This window comes from Lissotriton vulgaris, chromosome 11, assembly GCF_964263255.1.
Source record: "Lissotriton vulgaris chromosome 11, aLisVul1.2, whole genome shotgun sequence".
Lineage (NCBI taxonomy): Eukaryota > Metazoa > Chordata > Amphibia > Caudata > Salamandridae > Lissotriton > Lissotriton vulgaris.
Window position 1 is genome coordinate 738,113,388 of NC_141699.1, and position 21,849 is coordinate 738,135,236.

Sequence of the window (21,849 nt, forward strand, 5' to 3'; positions counted from 1 at the left end):
GACAGGACTCCAGGCTGAAGGCAAAGATTGTGAGATTAAATAAACAAGGAAATTACATCAGATTTATTCATTAGTTTTATGGTGTCGGTGATCATAATATTCTCAGGTTCTCTATAGGTGAACTGATATGGATTTGCAAGAATGAAGATGTCAGAATATGTTGTTTATAGCTTTTCTCATTCCCACTAACTGTAGCAAAAACCTTCCTCCGTAAACTTATCGGATCACTTAATGGTCATTGGTGTACCATAACCTAAAAGAATTGCTGTGAGCAGGGTACGCTGTTGCTTTGGTAGCAATGAGATCTTTTTATCTACATTCTAATATAGGTGCTAGGGTTGTGTAGAGAGTGGTAGGAAAGGAGGATTAAGATTGACAGGTATGCTAGGTTGAAAATAATATTGAGATTTGAATTCTTTTTGAGCTGTGGATTTTCAAATATTATAGACGTCATAGTACTGATTAATAACCCTTAATCAAAATCTGTTTGTTTTTGTGTTGCATTAGTTTGGGAATATTCAGGTTCTGTTAATAGACTAACAGTGGACTTTTCCATTTGCAGAATATATTGAATGACCAGCAGAGGCAGTGTTGCAGAAGATGATTTCTCTGAGTTGCTGAACCCAAAACAAAACAAAAAAAAGTTCAGCAGCTTTCGGCTCAATTTACCTGTTTACATGGTGAGTCAAACTCTCAATTTACCATTTTGCTTGTCCTTAAAAGAAGTTCAATGCATCTGATGGCTCTCAGCTCCTTTTAGTGGGGTATTACGCAAGAATATTATTTGTCAAGACTGAAGAGATATGGATTGCACCATGGTCATCAGGATAGCTTTTCAAAGATGTTGATTGTCTACAAGGCTGACAATCCTACTTTAAATACTTGTTCTAACAATATGTCAACAGAGAAAATTAGTGTCTTTGAGGTTGAAATGAGGTGTCTTATATTGGAGCAATTGACTTACTCTCACATGGAGGGAAGCTAATTTAACCTTCCTACCTTCACACTGCATGTGTGACTCTTATACTCAAGAAGGATTTCTCTTTAGGAGACTCTGTGTTCTTGTACCTCCAGACCCCTTTCAAAACAGGAGCCCAATGCTTTGAATATTGCAGAGTCCTTTCCCATTACACCTCCCACTTGGCTTGCAGTCATAATTACAGATCGTTACCTAGTGCGGAATTCCTAATGCCTCATTGTTCTGTGTAATTGTCACCCATGGCAATTGGTCAAATGGTGCCCTGACATCATAATGCTACTGCAGGATGTCATCTGACATGAGGGCAAGCAATAGAATACATTTATCATGGTATTGAAATGGGTAGTAGGAAAGACAGGACTCCAGGCTGAAGGCAAAGATTGTGAGATTAAATAAACAAGGAAATTACATCCGATTTATTCATTAGTTTTATGGTGTCGGTGATCATAATATTCTCAGGTTCTCTATAGGTGAACTGATAGGGATTTGCAAGAATGAAGATGTCAGAATATGTTGTTTATAGCTTTTCTCATTCCCACTAACTGTAGCATAAACCTTCCTCCGTAAACTTATCAGATCACTTAATGGTCATTGGTGTACCATAACCTAAAAGAATTGCTGTGAGCAGGGTACGCTGTTGCTTTGGTAGCAATGAGATCTTTTTATCTACATTCTAATATAGGTGCTAGGGTTGTGTAGAGAGTGGTATGAAAGGAGGATTGCGATTGACAGGTATGCTAGGTTGAAAATAATATTGAGATTTGAATTCTTTTTGAGCTGTGGATTTTCAAATATTATAGACGTCATAGTACTGATTAATAACCCTTTATCAAAATCTGTTTGTTGTTGTGTTGCATTAGTTTGGGAATATTCAGGTTCTGTTAATAGACTAACAGTGGACTTTCCCATTTGCAGAATATATTGAATGACCAGCAGAGGCAGTGTTGCAGAAGATGATTTCTCTGAGTTGCTGAACCCAAAACAAAACAAAAAAAAAAGTTCAGCAGCTTTCGGCTCGATTTACCAGTTTACATGGTGAGTCAAACTCTCAATTTACCATTTTGCTTGTCCTTAAAAGAAGTTCAAGGCATCTGATGGCTCTCAGCTCCTTTTAGTGGGGTATTACGCAAGAATATTATTTGTCAAGACTGAAGCGATATGGATGGCGCCATGGTCATCAGCATAGCTTTTCAAAGATGTTGATTGTCTACAAGGCTGACAATCCTACTTTAAATACTTGTTCTAACAATATGTCAACTGAGAAAATTAGTGTCTTTGAGGTTGAAATGAGGTGTCTTATATTGGAGCAATTGACTTACTCTCGCATGGAGGGAAGCTAATTTAACCTTCCTACCTTCACACTGCATGTGTGACTCTTATACTCAAGAAGGATTTCTCTTTAGGAGACTCTGTGTTCTTGTACCTCCAGACCCCTTTCAAAACAGGAGCCCAATGCTTTCAATATTGCAGAGTCCTTTCCCATTACACCTCCCACTTGGCTTGCAGTCATAATTACAGATCGTTACCTAGTGCGGAATTCCTAATGCCTCATTGTTCTGTGTAATTGTCACCCATGGCAATTAGTCAAATGGTGCCCTGACATCATAATGCTTCTGCAGGATGTCATCTGACATGAGGGCAAGCAATAGAATACCTTTATCATGGTATTGAAATGGGTAGTAGGAAAGACAGGACTCCAGGCTGAAGGCAAAGATTGTGAGATTAAATAAACAAGGAAATTACATGAGATTTATTCATTAGTTTTATGGTGTCGGTGATCATAATATTCTCAGGTTCTCTATAGGTGAACTGATATGGATTTGCAAGAATGAAGATGTCAGAATATGTTGTTTATAGCTTTTCTCATTCCCACTAACTGTAGCAAAAACCTTCCTCCGTAAACTTATCGGATCACTTAATGGTCATTGGTGTACCATAACCTAAAAGAATTGCTGTGAGCAGGGTACGCTGTTGCTTTGGTAGCAATGAGATCTTTTTATCTACATTCTAATATAGGTGCTAGGGTTGTGTAGAGAGTGGTAGGAAAGGAGGATTAAGATTGACAGGTATGCTAGGTTGAAAATAATATTGAGATTTGAATTCTTTTTGAGCTGTGGATTTTCAAATATTATAGACGTCATAGTACTGATTAATAACCCTTAATCAAAATCTGTTTGTTTTTGTGTTGCATTAGTTTGGGAATATTCAGGTTCTGTTAATAGACTAACAGTGGACTTTTCCATTTGCAGAATATATTGAATGACCAGCAGAGGCAGTGTTGCAGAAGATGATTTCTCTGAGTTGCTGAACCCAAAACAAAACAAAAAAAAAAGTTCAGCAGCTTTCGGCTCGATTTACCTGTTTACATGGTGAGTCAAACTCTCAATTTACCATTTTGCTTGTCCTTAAAAGAAGTTCAACGCATCTGATGGCTCTCAGCTCCTTTTAGTGGGGTATTACGCAAGAATATTATTTGTCAAGACTGAAGCGATATGGATGGCACCATGGTCATCAGGATAGCTTTTCAAAGATGTTGATTGTCTACAAGGCTGACAATCCTACTTTAAATACTTGTTCTAACAATATGTCAACTGAGAAAATTAGTGTCTTTGAGGTTGAAATGAGGTGTCTTATATTGGAGCAATTGACTTACTCTCGCATGGAGGGAAGCTAATTTAACCTTCCTACCTTCACACTGCATGTGTGACTCTTATATTCAAGAAGGATTTCTCTTTAGGAGACTCTGTGTTCTTGTACCTCCAGACCCCTTTCAAAACAGGAGCCCAATGCTTTCAATATTGCAGAGTCCTTTCCTATTACACCTCCCACTTGGTTTGCAGTCATAATTACAGATCGTTACCTAGTGCGGAATTCCTAATGCCTCATTGTTCTGTGTAATTGTCACCCATGGCAATTGGTCAAATGGTGCCCTGACATCATAATGCTACTGCAGGATGTCATCTGACATGATGGCAAGCAATAGAATACATTTATCATGGTATTGAAATGGGTAGTAGGAAAGACAGGACTCCAGGCTGAAGGCAAAGATTGTGAGATTAAATAAACAAGGAAATTACATCAGATTTATTCATTAGTTTTATGGTGTCGGTGATCATAATATTCTCAGGTTCTCTATAGGTGAACTGATATGGATTTGCAAGAATGAAGATGTCAGAATATGTTGTTTATAGCTTTTCTCATTCCCACTAACTGTAGCAAAAACCTTCCTCCGTAAACTTATCGGATCACTTAATGGTCATTGGTGTACCATAACCTAAAAGAATTGCTGTGAGCAGGGTACGCTGTTGCTTTGGTAGCAATGAGATCTTTTTATCTACATTCTAATATAGGTGCTAGGGTTGTGTAGAGAGTGGTAGGAAAGGAGGATTAAGATTGACAGGTATGCTAGGTTGAAAATAATATTGAGATTTGAATTCTTTTTGAGCTGTGGATTTTCAAATATTATAGACGTCATAGTACTGATTAATAACCCTTAATCAAAATCTGTTTGTTTTTGTGTTGCATTAGTTTGGGAATATTCAGGTTCTGTTAATAGACTAACAGTGGACTTTTCCATTTGCAGAATATATTGAATGACCAGCAGAGGCAGTGTTGCAGAAGATGATTTCTCTGAGTTGCTGAACCCAAAACAAAACAAAAAAAAGTTCAGCAGCTTTCGGCTCAATTTACCTGTTTACATGGTGAGTCAAACTCTCAATTTACCATTTTGCTTGTCCTTAAAAGAAGTTCAATGCATCTGATGGCTCTCAGCTCCTTTTAGTGGGGTATTACGCAAGAATATTATTTGTCAAGACTGAAGAGATATGGATTGCACCATGGTCATCAGGATAGCTTTTCAAAGATGTTGATTGTCTACAAGGCTGACAATCCTACTTTAAATACTTGTTCTAACAATATGTCAACAGAGAAAATTAGTGTCTTTGAGGTTGAAATGAGGTGTCTTATATTGGAGCAATTGACTTACTCTCACATGGAGGGAAGCTAATTTAACCTTCCTACCTTCACACTGCATGTGTGACTCTTATACTCAAGAAGGATTTCTCTTTAGGAGACTCTGTGTTCTTGTACCTCCAGACCCCTTTCAAAACAGGAGCCCAATGCTTTGAATATTGCAGAGTCCTTTCCCATTACACCTCCCACTTGGCTTGCAGTCATAATTACAGATCGTTACCTAGTGCGGAATTCCTAATGCCTCATTGTTCTGTGTAATTGTCACCCATGGCAATTGGTCAAATGGTGCCCTGACATCATAATGCTACTGCAGGATGTCATCTGACATGAGGGCAAGCAATAGAATACATTTATCATGGTATTGAAATGGGTAGTAGGAAAGACAGGACTCCAGGCTGAAGGCAAAGATTGTGAGATTAAATAAACAAGGAAATTACATGAGATTTATTCATTAGTTTTATGGTGTCGGTGATCATAATATTCTCAGGTTCTCTATAGGTGAACTGATATGGATTTGCAAGAATGAAGATGTCAGAATATGTTGTTTATAGCTTTTCTCATTCCCACTAACTGTAGCATAAACCTTCCTCCGTAAACTTATCAGATCACTTAATGGTCATTGGTGTACCATAACCTAAAAGAATTGCTGTGAGCAGGGTACGCTGTTGCTTTGGTAGCAATGAGATCTTTTTATCTACATTCTAATATAGGTGCTAGGGTTGTGTAGAGAGTGGTAGGAAATGAGGATTAAGATTGACAGGTATGCTAGGTTGAAAATAATATTGAAATTTGAATTCTTTTTGAGCTGTGGATTTTTAAATATTATAGACGTCATAGTACTGATTAATAACCCTTTATCAAAATCTGTTTGTTGTTGTGTTGCATTAGTTTGGGAATATTCAGGTTCTGTTAATAGACTAACAGTGGACTTTTCCATTTGCAGAATATATTGAATGACCAGCAGAGGCAGTGTTGCAGAAGATGATTTCTCTGAGTTGCTGAACCCAAAACAAAACAAAAAAAAGTTCAGCAGCTTTCGGCTCGATTTACCTGTTTACATGGTGAGTCAAACTCTCAATTTACCATTTTGCTTGTCCTTAAAAGAAGTTCAATGCATCTGATGGCTCTCAGCTCCTTTTAGTGGGGTATTACGCAAGAATATTATTTGTCAAGACTGAAGAGATATGGATTGCACCATGGTCATCAGGATAGCTTTTCAAAGATGTTGATTGTCTACAAGGCTGACAATCCTACTTTAAATACTTGTTCTAACAATATGTCAACAGAGAAAATTAGTGTCTTTGAGGTTGAAATGAGGTGTCTTATATTGGAGCAATTGACTTACTCTCACATGGAGGGAAGCTAATTTAACCTTCCTACCTTCACACTGCATGTGTGACTCTTATACTCAAGAAGGATTTCTCTTTAGGAGACTCTGTGTTCTTGTACCTCCAGACCCCTTTCAAAACAGGAGCCCAATGCTTTCAATATTGCAGAGTCCTTTCCCATTACACCTCCCACTTGGCTTGCAGTCATAATTACAGATCGTTACCTAGTGCGGAATTCCTAATGCCTCATTGTTCTGTGTAATTGTCACCCATGGCAATTGGTCAAATGGTGCCCTGACATCATAATGCTACTGCAGGATGTCATCTGACATGATGGCAAGCAATAGAATACATTTATCATGGTATTGAAATGGGTAGTAGGAAAGACAGGACTCCAGGCTGAAGGCAAAGATTGTGAGATTAAATAAACAAGGAAATTACATGAGATTTATTCATTAGTTTTATGGTGTCGGTGATCATAATATTCTCAGGTTCTCTATAGGTGAACTGATAGGGATTTGCAAGAATAAAGATGTCAGAATATGTTGTTTATAGCTTTTCTCATTCCCACTAACTGTAGCATAAACCTTCCTCCGTAAACTTATCAGATCACTTAATGGTCATTGGTGTACCATAACCTAAACGAATTGCTGTGAGCAAGGTACACTGTCACTTGGATAGCAATGAGATCTTTTTATCTACATTCTAATATAGGTGCTAGGGTTGTGTAGAGAGTGGTAGGAAAGGAGGATTGAGATTGACAGGTATGCTAGGTTGAAAATAATAATGAGATTTGAATTCTTTTTGAGCTGTGGATTTTCAAATATTATAGACGTCATAGTACTGATTAATAACCCTTTATCAAAATCTGTTTGTTGTTGTGTTGCATTAGTTTGGGAATATTCAGGTTCTGTTAATAGACTAACAGTGGACTTTTCCATTTGCAGAATATATTGAATGACCAGCAGAGGCAGTGTTGCAGAAGATGATTTCTCTGAGTTGCTGAACCCAAAACAAAACAAAAAAAAAGTTCAGCAGCTTTCGGCTCGATTTACCAGTTTACATGGTGAGTCAAACTCTCAATTTACCATTTTGCTTGTCCTTAAAAGAAGTTCAAGGCATCTGATGGCTCTCAGCTCCTTTTAGTGGGGTATTACGCAAGAATATTATTTGTCAAGACTGAAGCGATATGGATGGCGCCATGGTCATCAGGATAGCTTTTCAAAGATGTTGATTGTCTACAAGGCTGACAATCCTACTTTAAATACTTGTTCTAACAATATGTCAACAGAGAAAATTAGTGTCTTTGAGGTTGAAATGAGGTGTCTTATATTGGAGCAATTGACTTACTCTCGCATGGTGGGAAGCTAATTTAACCTTCCTACCTTCACACTACATGTGTGACTCTTATACTCAAGAAGGATTTCTCTTTAGGAGACTCTGTGTTCTTGTACCTCCAGACCCCTTTCAAAACAGGAGCCCAATGCTTTCAATATTGCAGAGTCCTTTCCCATTACACCTCCCACTTGGCTTGCAGTCATAATTACAGATCGTTACCTAGTGCGGAATTCCTAATGCCTCATTGTTCTGTGTAATTGTCACCCATGGCAATTGGTCAAATGGTGCCCTGACATCATAATGCTACTGCAGGATGTCATCTGACATGAGGGCAAGCAATAGAATACATTTATCATGGTATTGAAATGGGTAGTAGGAAAGACAGGACTCCAGGCTGAAGGCAAAGATTGTGAGATTAAAGAAACAAGGAAATTACATGAGATTTATTCATTAGTTTTATGGTGTCGGTGATCATAATATTCTCAGGTTCTCTATAGGTGAACTGATAGGGATTTGCAAGAATGAAGATGTCAGAATATGTTGTTTATAGCTTTTCTCATTCCCACTAACTGTAGCATAAACCTTCCTCCGTAAACTTATCAGATCACTTAATGGTCATTGGTGTACCATAACCTAAACGAATTGCTGTGAGCAAGGTACACTGTCACTTGGATAGCAATGAGATCTTTTTATCTACATTCTAATATAGGTGCTAGGGTTGTGTAGAGAGTGGTAGGAAAGGAGGATTGAGATTGACAGGTATGCTAGGTTGAAAATATTAATGAGATTTGAATTCTTTTTGAGCTGTGGATTTTCAAATATTATAGACGTCATAGTACTGATTAATAACCCTTTATCAAAATCTGTTTGTTGTTGTGTTGCATTAGTTTGGGAATATTCAGGTTCTGTTAATAGACTAACAGTGGACTTTTCCATTTGCAGAATATATTGAATGACCAGCAGAGGCAGTGTTGCAGAAGATGATTTCTCTGAGTTGCTGAACCCAAAACAAAACAAAAAAAAAAGGTTCAGCAGCTTTCGGCTCGATTTACCAGTTTACATGGTGAGTCAAACTCTCAATTAACCATTTTGCTTGTCCTTAAAAGAAGTTCAATGCATCTGATGGCTCTCAGCTCCTTTTAGTGGGGTATTACGCTAGAATATTATTTGTCAAGACTGCAGAGATATGGATGGCGCCATTGGAATCAGGATAGCTTTTCTAAAATGTTGATTGTCTACAAGGCTGACAATCCTACTTTAAATACTTGTTCTAACAATATGTCAACAGAGAAAATTAGTGTCTTTGAGGTTGAAATGAGGTGTCTTATAGTGGGGCAATCGACTTACTCTCGCATGGAGGGAAGCTAATTTAACCTTCCTACCTTCACACTGCATGTGTGACTCTTATACTCAAGAAGGAATTCTCTTTAGGAGACTCTGTGTTCTTGTACCTCCAGACCCCTTTCAAATCAGGAGCCCAATGCTTTCAATATTGCAGAGTCCTTTCCCATTACACCTCCCACTTGGCTTGCAGTCATAATTACAGATCGTTACCTAGTGCGGAATTCCTAATGCCTCATTGTTCTGTGTAATTGTCACCCATGGCAATTGGTCAAATGGTGCCCTGACATCATAATGCTACTGCAGGATGTCATCTGACATGAGGGCAAGCAATAGAATACATTTATCATGGTATTGAAATGGGTAGTAGGAAAGACAGGACTCCAGGCTGAAGGCAAAGATTGTGAGATTAAATAAACAAGGAAATTACATGAGATTTATTCATTAGTTTTATGGTGTCGGTGATCATAATATTCTCAGGTTCTCTATAGGTGAACTGATATGGATTTGCAAGAATGAAGATGTCAGAATATGTTGTTTATAGCTTTTCTCATTCCCACTAACTGTAGCAGAAACCTTCCTCCGTAAACTTATCAGATCACTTAATGGTCATTGGTGTACCATAACCTAAAAGAATTGCTGTGAGCAGGGTACGCTGTTGCTTTGGTAGCAATGAGATCTTTTTATCTACATTCTAATATAGGTGCTAGGGTTGTGTAGAGAGTGGTAGGAAAGGAGGATTAAGATTGACAGGTATGCTAGGTTGAAAATAATATTGAGATTTGAATTCTTTTTGAGCTGTGGATTTTCAAATATTATAGACGTCATAGTACTGATTAATAACCCTTAATCAAAATCTGTTTGTTTTTGTGTTGCATTAGTTTGGGAATATTCAGGTTCTGTTAATAGACTAACAGTGGACTTTTCCATTTGCAGAATATATTGAATGACCAGCAGAGGCAGTGTTGCAGAAGATGATTTCTCTGAGTTGCTGAACCCAAAACAAAACAAAAAAAAAAGTTCAGCAGCTTTTGGCTCGATTTACCAGTTTACATGGTGAGTCAAACTCTCAATTAACCATTTTGCTTGTCCTTAAAAGAAGTTCAATGCATCTGATGGCTCTCAGCTCCTTTTAGTGGGGTATTACGCTAGAATATTATTTGTCAAGACTGCAGAGATATGGATGGCGCCATTGGAATCAGGATAGCTTTTCTAAAATGTTGATTGTCTACAAGGCTGACAATCCTACTTTAAATACTTGTTCTAACAATATGTCAACAGAGAAAATTAGTGTCTTTGAGGTTGAAATGAGGTGTCTTATAGTGGGGCAATTGACTTACTCTCGCATGGAGGGAAGCTAATTTAACCTTCCTACCTTCACACTGCATGTGTGACTCTTATACTCAAGAAGGATTTCTCTTTAGGAGACTCTGTGTTCTTGTACCTCCAGACCCCTTTCAAAACAGGAGCCCAATGCTTTCAATATTGCAGAGTCCTTTCCCATTACACCTCCCACTTGGCTTGCAGTCATAATTACAGATCGTTACCTAGTGCGGAATTCCTAATGCCTCATTGTTCTGTGTAATTGTCACCCATGGCAATTGGTCAAATGGTGCCCTGACATCATAATGCTACTGCAGGATGTCATCTGACATGATGGCAAGCAATAGAATACATTTATCATGGTATTGAAATGGGTAGTAGGAAAGACAGGACTCCAGGCTGAAGGCAAAGATTGTGAGATTAAATAAACAAGGAAATTACATGAGATTTATTCATTAGTTTTATGGTGTCGGTGATCATAATATTCTCAGGTTCTCTATAGGTGAACTGATAGGGATTTGCAAGAATGAAGATGTCAGAATATGTTGTTTATAGCTTTTCTCATTCCCACTAACTGTAGCATAAACCTTCCTCCGTAAACTTATCAGATCACTTAATGGTCATTGGTGTACCATAACCTAAACGAATTGCTGTGAGCAAGGTACACTGTCACTTGGATAGCAATGAGATCTTTTTATCTACATTCTAATATAGGTGCTAGGGTTGTGTAGAGAGTGGTAGGAAAGGAGGATTGAGATTGACAGGTATGCTAGGTTGAAAATATTAATGAGATTTGAATTCTTTTTGAGCTGTGGATTTTCAAATATTATAGACGTCATAGTACTGATTAATAACCCTTTATCAAAATCTGTTTGTTGTTGTGTTGCATTAGTTTGGGAATATTCAGGTTCTGTTAATAGACTAACAGTGGACTTTTCCATTTGCAGAATATATTGAATGACCAGCAGAGGCAGTGTTGCAGAAGATGATTTCTCTGAGTTGCTGAACCCAAAACAAAACAATAAAAAAAGTTCAGCAGCTTTCGGCTCGATTTACCAGTTTACATGGTGAGTCAAACTCTCAATTTACCATTTTGCTTGTCCTTAAAAGAAGTTCAATGCATCTGATGGCTCTCAGCTCCTTTTAGTGGGGTATTACGCAAGAATATTATTTGTCAAGACTGAAGCGATATGGATGGCGCCATGGTCATCAGGATAGCTTTTCAAAGATGTTGATTGTCTACAAGGCTGACAATCCTACTTTAAATAATTGTTCTAACAATATGTCAACAGAGAAAATTAGTGTCTTTGAGGTTGAAATGAGGTGTCTTATATTGGAGCAATTGACTTACTCTCGCATGGAGGGAAGCTAATTTAACCTTCCTACCTTCACACTGCATGTGTGACTCTTATACTCAAGAAGGATTTCTCTTTAGGAGACTCTGTGTTCTTGTACCTCCAGACCCCTTTCAAAACAGGAGCCCAATGCTTTCAATATTGCAGAGTCCTTTCCCATTACACCTCCCACTTGGCTTGCAGTCATAATTACAGATCGTTACCTAGTGCGGAATTCCTAATGCCTCATTGTTCTGTGTAATTGTCACCCATGGCAATTGGTCAAATGGTGCCCTGACATCATAATGCTACTGCAGGATGTCATCTGACATGATGGCAAGCAATAGAATACATTTATCATGGTATTGAAATGGGTAGTAGGAAAGACAGGACTCCAGGCTGAAGGCAAAGATTGTGAGATTAAATAAACAAGGACATTACATCCGATTTATTCATTAGTTTTATGGTGTCGGTGATCATAATATTCTCAGGTTCTCTATAGGTGAACTGATAGGGATTTGCAAGAATGAAGATGTCAGAATATGTTGTTTATAGCTTTTCTCATTCCCACTAACTGTAGCATAAACCTTCCTCCGTAAACTTATCAGATCACTTAATGGTCATTGGTGTACCATAACCTAAAAGAATTGCTGTGAGCAGGGTACGCTGTTGCTTTGGTAGCAATGAGATCTTTTTATCTACATTCTAATATAGGTGCTAGGGTTGTGTAGAGAGTGGTATGAAAGGAGGATTGCGATTGACAGGTATGCTAGGTTGAAAATAATATTGAGATTTGAATTCTTTTTGAGCTGTGGATTTTCAAATATTATAGACGTCATAGTACTGATTAATAACCCTTTATCAAAATCTGTTTGTTGTTGTGTTGCATTAGTTTGGGAATATTCAGGTTCTGTTAATAGACTAACAGTGGACTTTTCCATTTGCAGAATATATTGAATGACCAGCAGAGGCAGTGTTGCAGAAGATGATTTCTCTGAGTTGCTGAACCCAAAACAAAACAATAAAAAAAGTTCAGCAGCTTTCGGCTCGATTTACCAGTTTACATGGTGAGTCAAACTCTCAATTTACCATTTTGCTTGTCCTTAAAAGAAGTTCAATGCATCTGATGGCTCTCAGCTCCTTTTAGTGGGGTATTACGCAAGAATATTATTTGTCAAGACTGAAGCGATATGGATGGCGCCATGGTCATCAGGATAGCTTTTCAAAGATGTTGATTGTCTACAAGGCTGACAATCCTACTTTAAATAATTGTTCTAACAATATGTCAACAGAGAAAATTAGTGTCTTTGAGGTTGAAATGAGGTGTCTTATATTGGAGCAATTGACTTACTCTCGCATGGAGGGAAGCTAATTTAACCTTCCTACCTTCACACTGCATGTGTGACTCTTATACTCAAGAAGGATTTCTCTTTAGGAGACTCTGTGTTCTTGTACCTCCAGACCCCTTTCAAAACAGGAGCCCAATGCTTTCAATATTGCAGAGTCCTTTCCCATTACACCTCCCACTTGGCTTGCAGTCATAATTACAGATCGTTACCTAGTGCGGAATTCCTAATGCCTCATTGTTCTGTGTAATTGTCACCCATGGCAATTGGTCAAATGGTGCCCTGACATCATAATGCTTCTGCAGGATGTCATCTGACATGAGGGCAAGCAATAGAATACATTTATCATGGTATTGAAATGGGTAGTAGGAAAGACAGGACTCCAGGCTGAAGGCAAAGATTGTGAGATTAAATAAACAAGGAAATTACATGAGATTTATTCATTAGTTTTATGGTGTCGGTGATCATAATATTCTCAGGTTCTCTATAGGTGAACTGATATGGATTTGCAAGAATGAAGATGTCAGAATATGTTGTTTATAGCTTTTCTCATTCCCACTAACTGTAGCAAAAACCTTCCTCCGTAAACTTATCGGATCACTTAATGGTCATTGGTGTACCATAACCTAAAAGAATTGCTGTGAGCAGGGTACGCTGTTGCTTTGGTAGCAATGAGATCTTTTTATCTACATTCTAATATAGGTGCTAGGGTTGTGTAGAGAGTGGTAGGAAAGGAGGATTAAGATTGACAGGTATGCTAGGTTGAAAATAATATTGAGATTTGAATTCTTTTTGAGCTGTGGATTTTCAAATATTATAGACGTCATAGTACTGATTAATAACCCTTAATCAAAATCTGTTTGTTTTTGTGTTGCATTAGTTTGGGAATATTCAGGTTCTGTTAATAGACTAACAGTGGACTTTTCCATTTGCAGAATATATTGAATGACCAGCAGAGGCAGTGTTGCAGAAGATGATTTCTCTGAGTTGCTGAACCCAAAACAAAACAAAAAAAAGTTCAGCAGCTTTCGGCTCAATTTACCTGTGTACATGGTGAGTCAAACTCTCAATTTACCATTTTGCTTGTCCTTAAAAGAAGTTCAATGCATCTGATGGCTCTCAGCTCCTTTTAGTGGGGTATTACGCAAGAATATTATTTGTCAAGACTGAAGAGATATGGATTGCACCATGGTCATCAGGATAGCTTTTCAAAGATGTTGATTGTCTACAAGGCTGACAATCCTACTTTAAATACTTGTTCTAACAATATGTCAACAGAGAAAATTAGTGTCTTTGAGGTTGAAATGAGGTGTCTTATATTGGAGCAATTGACTTACTCTCACATGGAGGGAAGCTAATTTAACCTTCCTACCTTCACACTGCATGTGTGACTCTTATACTCAAGAAGGATTTCTCTTTAGGAGACTCTGTGTTCTTGTACCTCCAGACCCCTTTCAAAACAGGAGCCCAATGCTTTGAATATTGCAGAGTCCTTTCCCATTACACCTCCCACTTGGCTTGCAGTCATAATTACAGATCGTTACCTAGTGCGGAATTCCTAATGCCTCATTGTTCTGTGTAATTGTCACCCATGGCAATTGGTCAAATGGTGCCCTGACATCATAATGCTACTGCAGGATGTCATCTGACATGAGGGCAAGCAATAGAATACATTTATCATGGTATTGAAATGGGTAGTAGGAAAGACAGGACTCCAGGCTGAAGGCAAAGATTGTGAGATTAAATAAACAAGGAAATTACATGAGATTTATTCATTAGTTTTATGGTGTCGGTGATCATAATATTCTCAGGTTCTCTATAGGTGAACTGATATGGATTTGCAAGAATGAAGATGTCAGAATATGTTGTTTATAGCTTTTCTCATTCCCACTAACTGTAGCAGAAACCTTCCTCCGTAAACTTATCAGATCACTTAATGGTCATTGGTGTACCATAACCTAAAAGAATTGCTGTGAGCAGGGTACGCTGTTGCTTTGGTAGCAATGAGATCTTTTTATCTACATTCTAATATAGGTGCTAGGGTTGTGTAGAGAGTGGTAGGAAAGGAGGATTAAGATTGACAGGTATGCTAGGTTGAAAATAATATTGAGATTTGAATTCTTTTTGAGCTGTGGATTTTCAAATATTATAGACGTCATAGTACTGATTAATAACCCTTAATCAAAATCTGTTTGTTTTTGTGTTGCATTAGTTTGGGAATATTCAGGTTCTGTTAATAGACTAACAGTGGACTTTTCCATTTGCAGAATATATTGAATGACCAGCAGAGGCAGTGTTGCAGAAGATGATTTCTCTGAGTTGCTGAACCCAAAACAAAACAAAAAAAAGTTCAGCAGCTTTCGGCTCAATTTACCTGTTTACATGGTGAGTCAAACTCTCAATTTACCATTTTGCTTGTCCTTAAAAGAAGTTCAATGCATCTGATGGCTCTCAGCTCCTTTTAGTGGGGTATTACGCAAGAATATTATTTGTCAAGACTGAAGAGATATGGATTGCACCATGGTCATCAGGATAGCTTTTCAAAGATGTTGATTGTCTACAAGGCTGACAATCCTACTTTAAATACTTGTTCTAACAATATGTCAACAGAGAAAATTAGTGTCTTTGAGGTTGAAATGAGGTGTCTTATATTGGAGCAATTGACTTACTCTCACATGGAGGGAAGCTAATTTAACCTTCCTACCTTCACACTGCATGTGTGACTCTTATACTCAAGAAGGATTTCTCTTTAGGAGACTCTGTGTTCTTGTACCTCCAGACCCCTTTCAAAACAGGAGCCCAATGCTTTCAATATTGCAGAGTCCTTTCCCATTACACCTCCCACTTGGCTTGCAGTCATAATTACAGATCGTTACCTAGTGCGGAATTCCTAATGCCTCATTGTTCTGTGTAATTGTCACCCATGGCAATTGGTCAAATGGTGCCCTGACATCATAATGCTACTGCAGGATGTCATCTGACATGAGGGCAAGCAATAGAATACATTTATCATGGTATTGAAATGGGTAGTAGGAAAGACAGGACTCCAGGCTGAAGGCAAAGATTGTGAGATTAAATAAACAAGGAAATTACATGAGATTTATTCATTAGTTTTATGGTGTCGGTGATCATAATATTCTCAGGTTCTCTATAGGTGAACTGATAGGGATTTGCAAGAATGAAGATGTCAGAATATGTTGTTTATAGCTTTTCTCATTCCCACTAACTGTAGCATAAACCTTCCTCCGTAAACTTATCAGATCACTTAATGGTCATTGGTGTACCATAACCTAAACGAATTGCTGTGAGCAAGGTACACTGTCACTTGGATAGCAATGAGATCTTTTTATCTACATTCTAATATAGGTGCTAGGGTTGTGTAGAGAGTGGTAGGAAAGGAGGATTGAGATTGACAGGTATGCTAGGTTGAAAATATTAATGAGATTTGAATTCTTTTTGAGCTGTGGATTTTCAAATATTATAGACGTCATAGTACTGATTAATAACCCTTTATCAAAATCTGTTTGTTGTTGTGTTGCATTAGTTTGGGAATATTCAGGTTCTGTTAATAGACTAACAGTGGACTTTTCCATTTGCAGAATATATTGAATGACCAGCAGAGGCAGTGTTGCAGAAGATGATTTCTCTGAGTTGCTGAACCCAAAACAAAACAAAAAAAAAAGGTTCAGCAGCTTTCGGCTCGATTTACCAGTTTACATGGTGAGTCAAACTCTCAATTAACCATTTTGCTTGTCCTTAAAAGAAGTTCAATGCATCTGATGGCTCTCAGCTCCTTTTAGTGGGGTATTACGCTAGAATATTATTTGTCAAGACTGCAGAGATATGGATGGCGCCATTGGAATCAGGATAGCTTTTCTAAAATGTTGATTGTCTACAAGGCTGACAATCCTACTTTAAATACTTGTTCTAACAATATGTCAACAGAGAAAATTAGTGTCTTTGAGGTTGAAATGAGGTGTCTTATAGTGGGGCAATCGACTTACTCTCGCATGGAGGGAAGCTAATTTAACCTTCCTACCTTCACACTGCATGTGTGACTCTTATACTCAAGAAGGAATTCTCTTTAGGAGACTCTGTGTTCTTGTACCTCCAGACCCCTTTCAAATCAGGAGCCCAATGCTTTCAATATTGCAGAGTCCTTTCCCATTACACCTCCCACTTGGCTTGCAGTCATAATTACAGATCGTTACCTAGTGCGGAATTCCTAATGCCTCATTGTTCTGTGTAATTGTCACCCATGGCAATTGGTCAAATGGTGCCCTGACATCATAATGCTACTGCAGGATGTCATCTGACATGAGGGCAAGCAATAGAATACATTTATCATGGTATTGAAATGGGTAGTAGGAAAGACAGGACTCCAGGCTGAAGGCAAAGATTGTGAGATTAAATAAACAAGGAAATTACATTAGATTTATTCATTAGTTTTATGGTGTCGGTGATCATAATATTCTCAGGTTCTCTATAGGTGAACTGATATGGATTTGCAAGAATGAAGATGTCAGAATATGTTGTTTATAGCTTTTCTCATTCCCACTAACTGTAGCAGAAACCTTCCTCCGTAAACTTATCAGATCACTTAATGGTCATTGGTGTACCATAACCTAAAAGAATTGCTGTGAGCAGGGTACGCTGTTGCTTTGGTAGCAATGAGATCTTTTTATCTACATTCTAATATAGGTGCTAGGGTTGTGTAGAGAGTGGTAGGAAAGGAGGATTAAGATTGACAGGTATGCTAGGTTGAAAATAATATTGAGATTTGAATTCTTTTTGAGCTGTGGATTTTCAAATATTATAGACGTCATAGTACTGATTAATAACCCTTAATCAAAATCTGTTTGTTTTTGTGTTGCATTAGTTTGGGAATATTCAGGTTCTGTTAATAGACTAACAGTGGACTTTTCCATTTGCAGAATATATTGAATGACCAGCAGAGGCAGTGTTGCAGAAGATGATTTCTCTGAGTTGCTGAACCCAAAACAAAACAAAAAAAAAAGTTCAGCAGCTTTTGGCTCGATTTACCAGTTTACATGGTGAGTCAAACTCTCAATTAACCATTTTGCTTGTCCTTAAAAGAAGTTCAATGCATCTGATGGCTCTCAGCTCCTTTTAGTGGGGTATTACGCTAGAATATTATTTGTCAAGACTGCAGAGATATGGATGGCGCCATTGGAATCAGGATAGCTTTTCTAAAATGTTGATTGTCTACAAGGCTGACAATCCTACTTTAAATACTTGTTCTAACAATATGTCAACAGAGAAAATTAGTGTCTTTGAGGTTGAAATGAGGTGTCTTATAGTGGGGCAATTGACTTACTCTCGCATGGAGGGAAGCTAATTTAACCTTCCTACCTTCACACTGCATGTGTGACTCTTATACTCAAGAAGGATTTCTCTTTAGGAGACTCTGTGTTCTTGTACCTCCAGACCCCTTTCAAAACAGGAGCCCAATGCTTTCAATATTGCAGAGTCCTTTCCCATTACACCTCCCACTTGGCTTGCAGTCATAATTACAGATCGTTACCTAGTGCGGAATTCCTAATGCCTCATTGTTCTGTGTAATTGTCACCCATGGCAATTGGTCAAATGGTGCCCTGACATCATAATGCTACTGCAGGATGTCATCTGACATGATGGCAAGCAATAGAATACATTTATCATGGTATTGAAATGGGTAGTAGGAAAGACAGGACTCCAGGCTGAAGGCAAAGATTGTGAGATTAAATAAACAAGGACATTACATCCGATTTATTCATTAGTTTTATGGTGTCGGTGATCATAATATTCTCAGGTTCTCTATAGGTGAACTGATAGGGATTTGCAAGAATGAAGATGTCAGAATATGTTGTTTATAGCTTTTCTCATTCCCACTAACTGTAGCATAAACCTTCCTCCGTAAACTTATCAGATCACTTAATGGTCATTGGTGTACCATAACCTAAAAGAATTGCTGTGAGCAGGGTACGCTGTTGCTTTGGTAGCAATGAGATCTTTTTATCTACATTCTAATATAGGTGCTAGGGTTGTGTAGAGAGTGGTATGAAAGGAGGATTGCGATTGACAGGTATGCTAGGTTGAAAATAATATTGAGATTTGAATTCTTTTTGAGCTGTGGATTTTCAAATATTATAGACGTCATAGTACTGATTAATAACCCTTTATCAAAATCTGTTTGTTGTTGTGTTGCATTAGTTTGGGAATATTCAGGTTCTGTTAATAGACTAACAGTGGACTTTTCCATTTGCAGAATATATTGAATGACCAGCAGAGGCAGTGTTGCAGAAGATGATTTCTCTGAGTTGCTGAACCCAAAACAAAACAATAAAAAAAGTTCAGCAGCTTTCGGCTCGATTTACCAGTTTACATGGTGAGTCAAACTCTCAATTTACCATTTTGCTTGTCCTTAAAAGAAGTTCAATGCATCTGATGGCTCTCAGCTCCTTTTAGTGGGGTATTACGCAAGAATATTATTTGTCAAGACTGAAGCGATATGGATGGCGCCATGGTCATCAGGATAGCTTTTCAAAGATGTTGATTGTCTACAAGGCTGACAATCCTACTTTAAATAATTGTTCTAACAATATGTCAACAGAGAAAATTAGTGTCTTTGAGGTTGAAATGAGGTGTCTTATATTGGAGCAATTGACTTACTCTCGCATGGAGGGAAGCTAATTTAACCTTCCTACCTTCACACTGCATGTGTGACTCTTATACTCAAGAAGGATTTCTCTTTAGGAGACTCTGTGTTCTTGTACCTCCAGACCCCTTTCAAAACAGGAGCCCAATGCTTTCAATATTGCAGAGTCCTTTCCCATTACACCTCCCACTTGGCTTGCAGTCATAATTACAGATCGTTACCTAGTGCGGAATTCCTAATGCCTCATTGTTCTGTGTAATTGTCACCCATGGCAATTGGTCAAATGGTGCCCTGACATCATAATGCTTCTGCAGGATGTCATCTGACATGAGGGCAAGCAATAGAATACATTTATCATGGTATTGAAATGGGTAGTAGGAAAGACAGGACTCCAGGCTGAAGGCAAAGATTGTGAGATTAAATAAACAAGGAAATTACATGAGATTTATTCATTAGTTTTATGGTGTCGGTGATCATAATATTCTCAGGTTCTCTATAGGTGAACTGATATGGATTTGCAAGAATGAAGATGTCAGAATATGTTGTTTATAGCTTTTCTCATTCCCACTAACTGTAGCAAAAACCTTCCTCCGTAAACTTATCGGATCACTTAATGGTCATTGGTGTACCATAACCTAAAAGAATTGCTGTGAGCAGGGTACGCTGTTGCTTTGGTAGCAATGAGATCTTTTTATCTACATTCTAATATAGGTGCTAGGGTTGTGTAGAGAGTGGTAGGAAAGGAGGATTAAGATTGACAGGTATGCTAGGTTGAAAATAATATTGAGATTTGAATTCTTTTTGAGCTGTGGATTTTCAAATATTATAGACGTCATAGTACTGATTAATAACCCTTAATCAAAATCTGTTTGTTTTTGTGTTGCATTAGTTTGGGAATATTCAGGTTCTGTTAATAGACTAACAGTGGACTTTTCCATTTGCAGAATATATTGAATGACCAGCAGAGGCAGTGTTGCAGAAGATGATTTCTCTGAGTTGCTGAACCCAAAACAAAACAAAAAAAAGTTCAGCAGCTTTCGGCTCAATTTACCTGTTTACATGGTGAGTCAAACTCTCAATTTACCATTTTGCTTGTCCTTAAAAGAAGTTCAATGCATCTGATGGCTCTCAGCTCCTTTTAGTGGGGTATTACGCAAGAATATTATTTGTCAAGACTGAAGAGATATGGATTGCACCATGGTCATCAGGATAGCTTTTCAAAGATGTTGATTGTCTACAAGGCTGACAATCCTACTTTAAATACTTGTTCTAACAATATGTCAACAGAGAAAATTAGTGTCTTTGAGGTTGAAATGAGGTGTCTTATATTGGAGCAATTGACTTACTCTCACATGGAGGGAAGCTAATTTAACCTTCCTACCTTCACACTGCATGTGTGACTCTTATACTCAAGAAGGATTTCTCTTTAGGAGACTCTGTGTTCTTGTACCTCCAGACCCCTTTCAAAACAGGAGCCCAATGCTTTGAATATTGCAGAGTCCTTTCCCATTACACCTCCCACTTGGCTTGCAGTCATAATTACAGATCGTTACCTAGTGCGGAATTCCTAATGCCTCATTGTTCTGTGTAATTGTCACCCATGGCAATTGGTCAAATGGTGCCCTGACATCATAATGCTACTGCAGGATGTCATCTGACATGAGGGCAAGCAATAGAATACATTTATCATGGTATTGAAATGGGTAGTAGGAAAGACAGGACTCCAGGCTGAAGGCAAAGATTGTGAGATTAAATAAACAAGGAAATTACATGAGATTTATTCATTAGTTTTATGGTGTCGGTGATCATAATATTCTCAGGTTCTCTATAGGTGAACTGATATGGATTTGCAAGAATGAAGATGTCAGAATATGTTGTTTATAGCTTTTCTCATTCCCACTAACTGTAGCAGAAACCTTCCTCCGTAAACTTATCAGATCACTTAATGGTCATTGGTGTACCATAACCTAAAAGAATTGCTGTGAGCAGGGTACGCTGTTGCTTTGGTAGCAATGAGATCTTTTTATCTACATTCTAATATAGGTGCTAGGGTTGTGTAGAGAGTGGTAGGAAAGGAGGATTAAGATTGACAGGTATGCTAGGTTGAAAATAATATTGAGATTTGAATTCTTTTTGAGCTGTGGATTTTCAAATATTATAGACGTCATAGTACTGATTAATAACCCTTAATCAAAATCTGTTTGTTTTTGTGTTGCATTAGTTTGGGAAT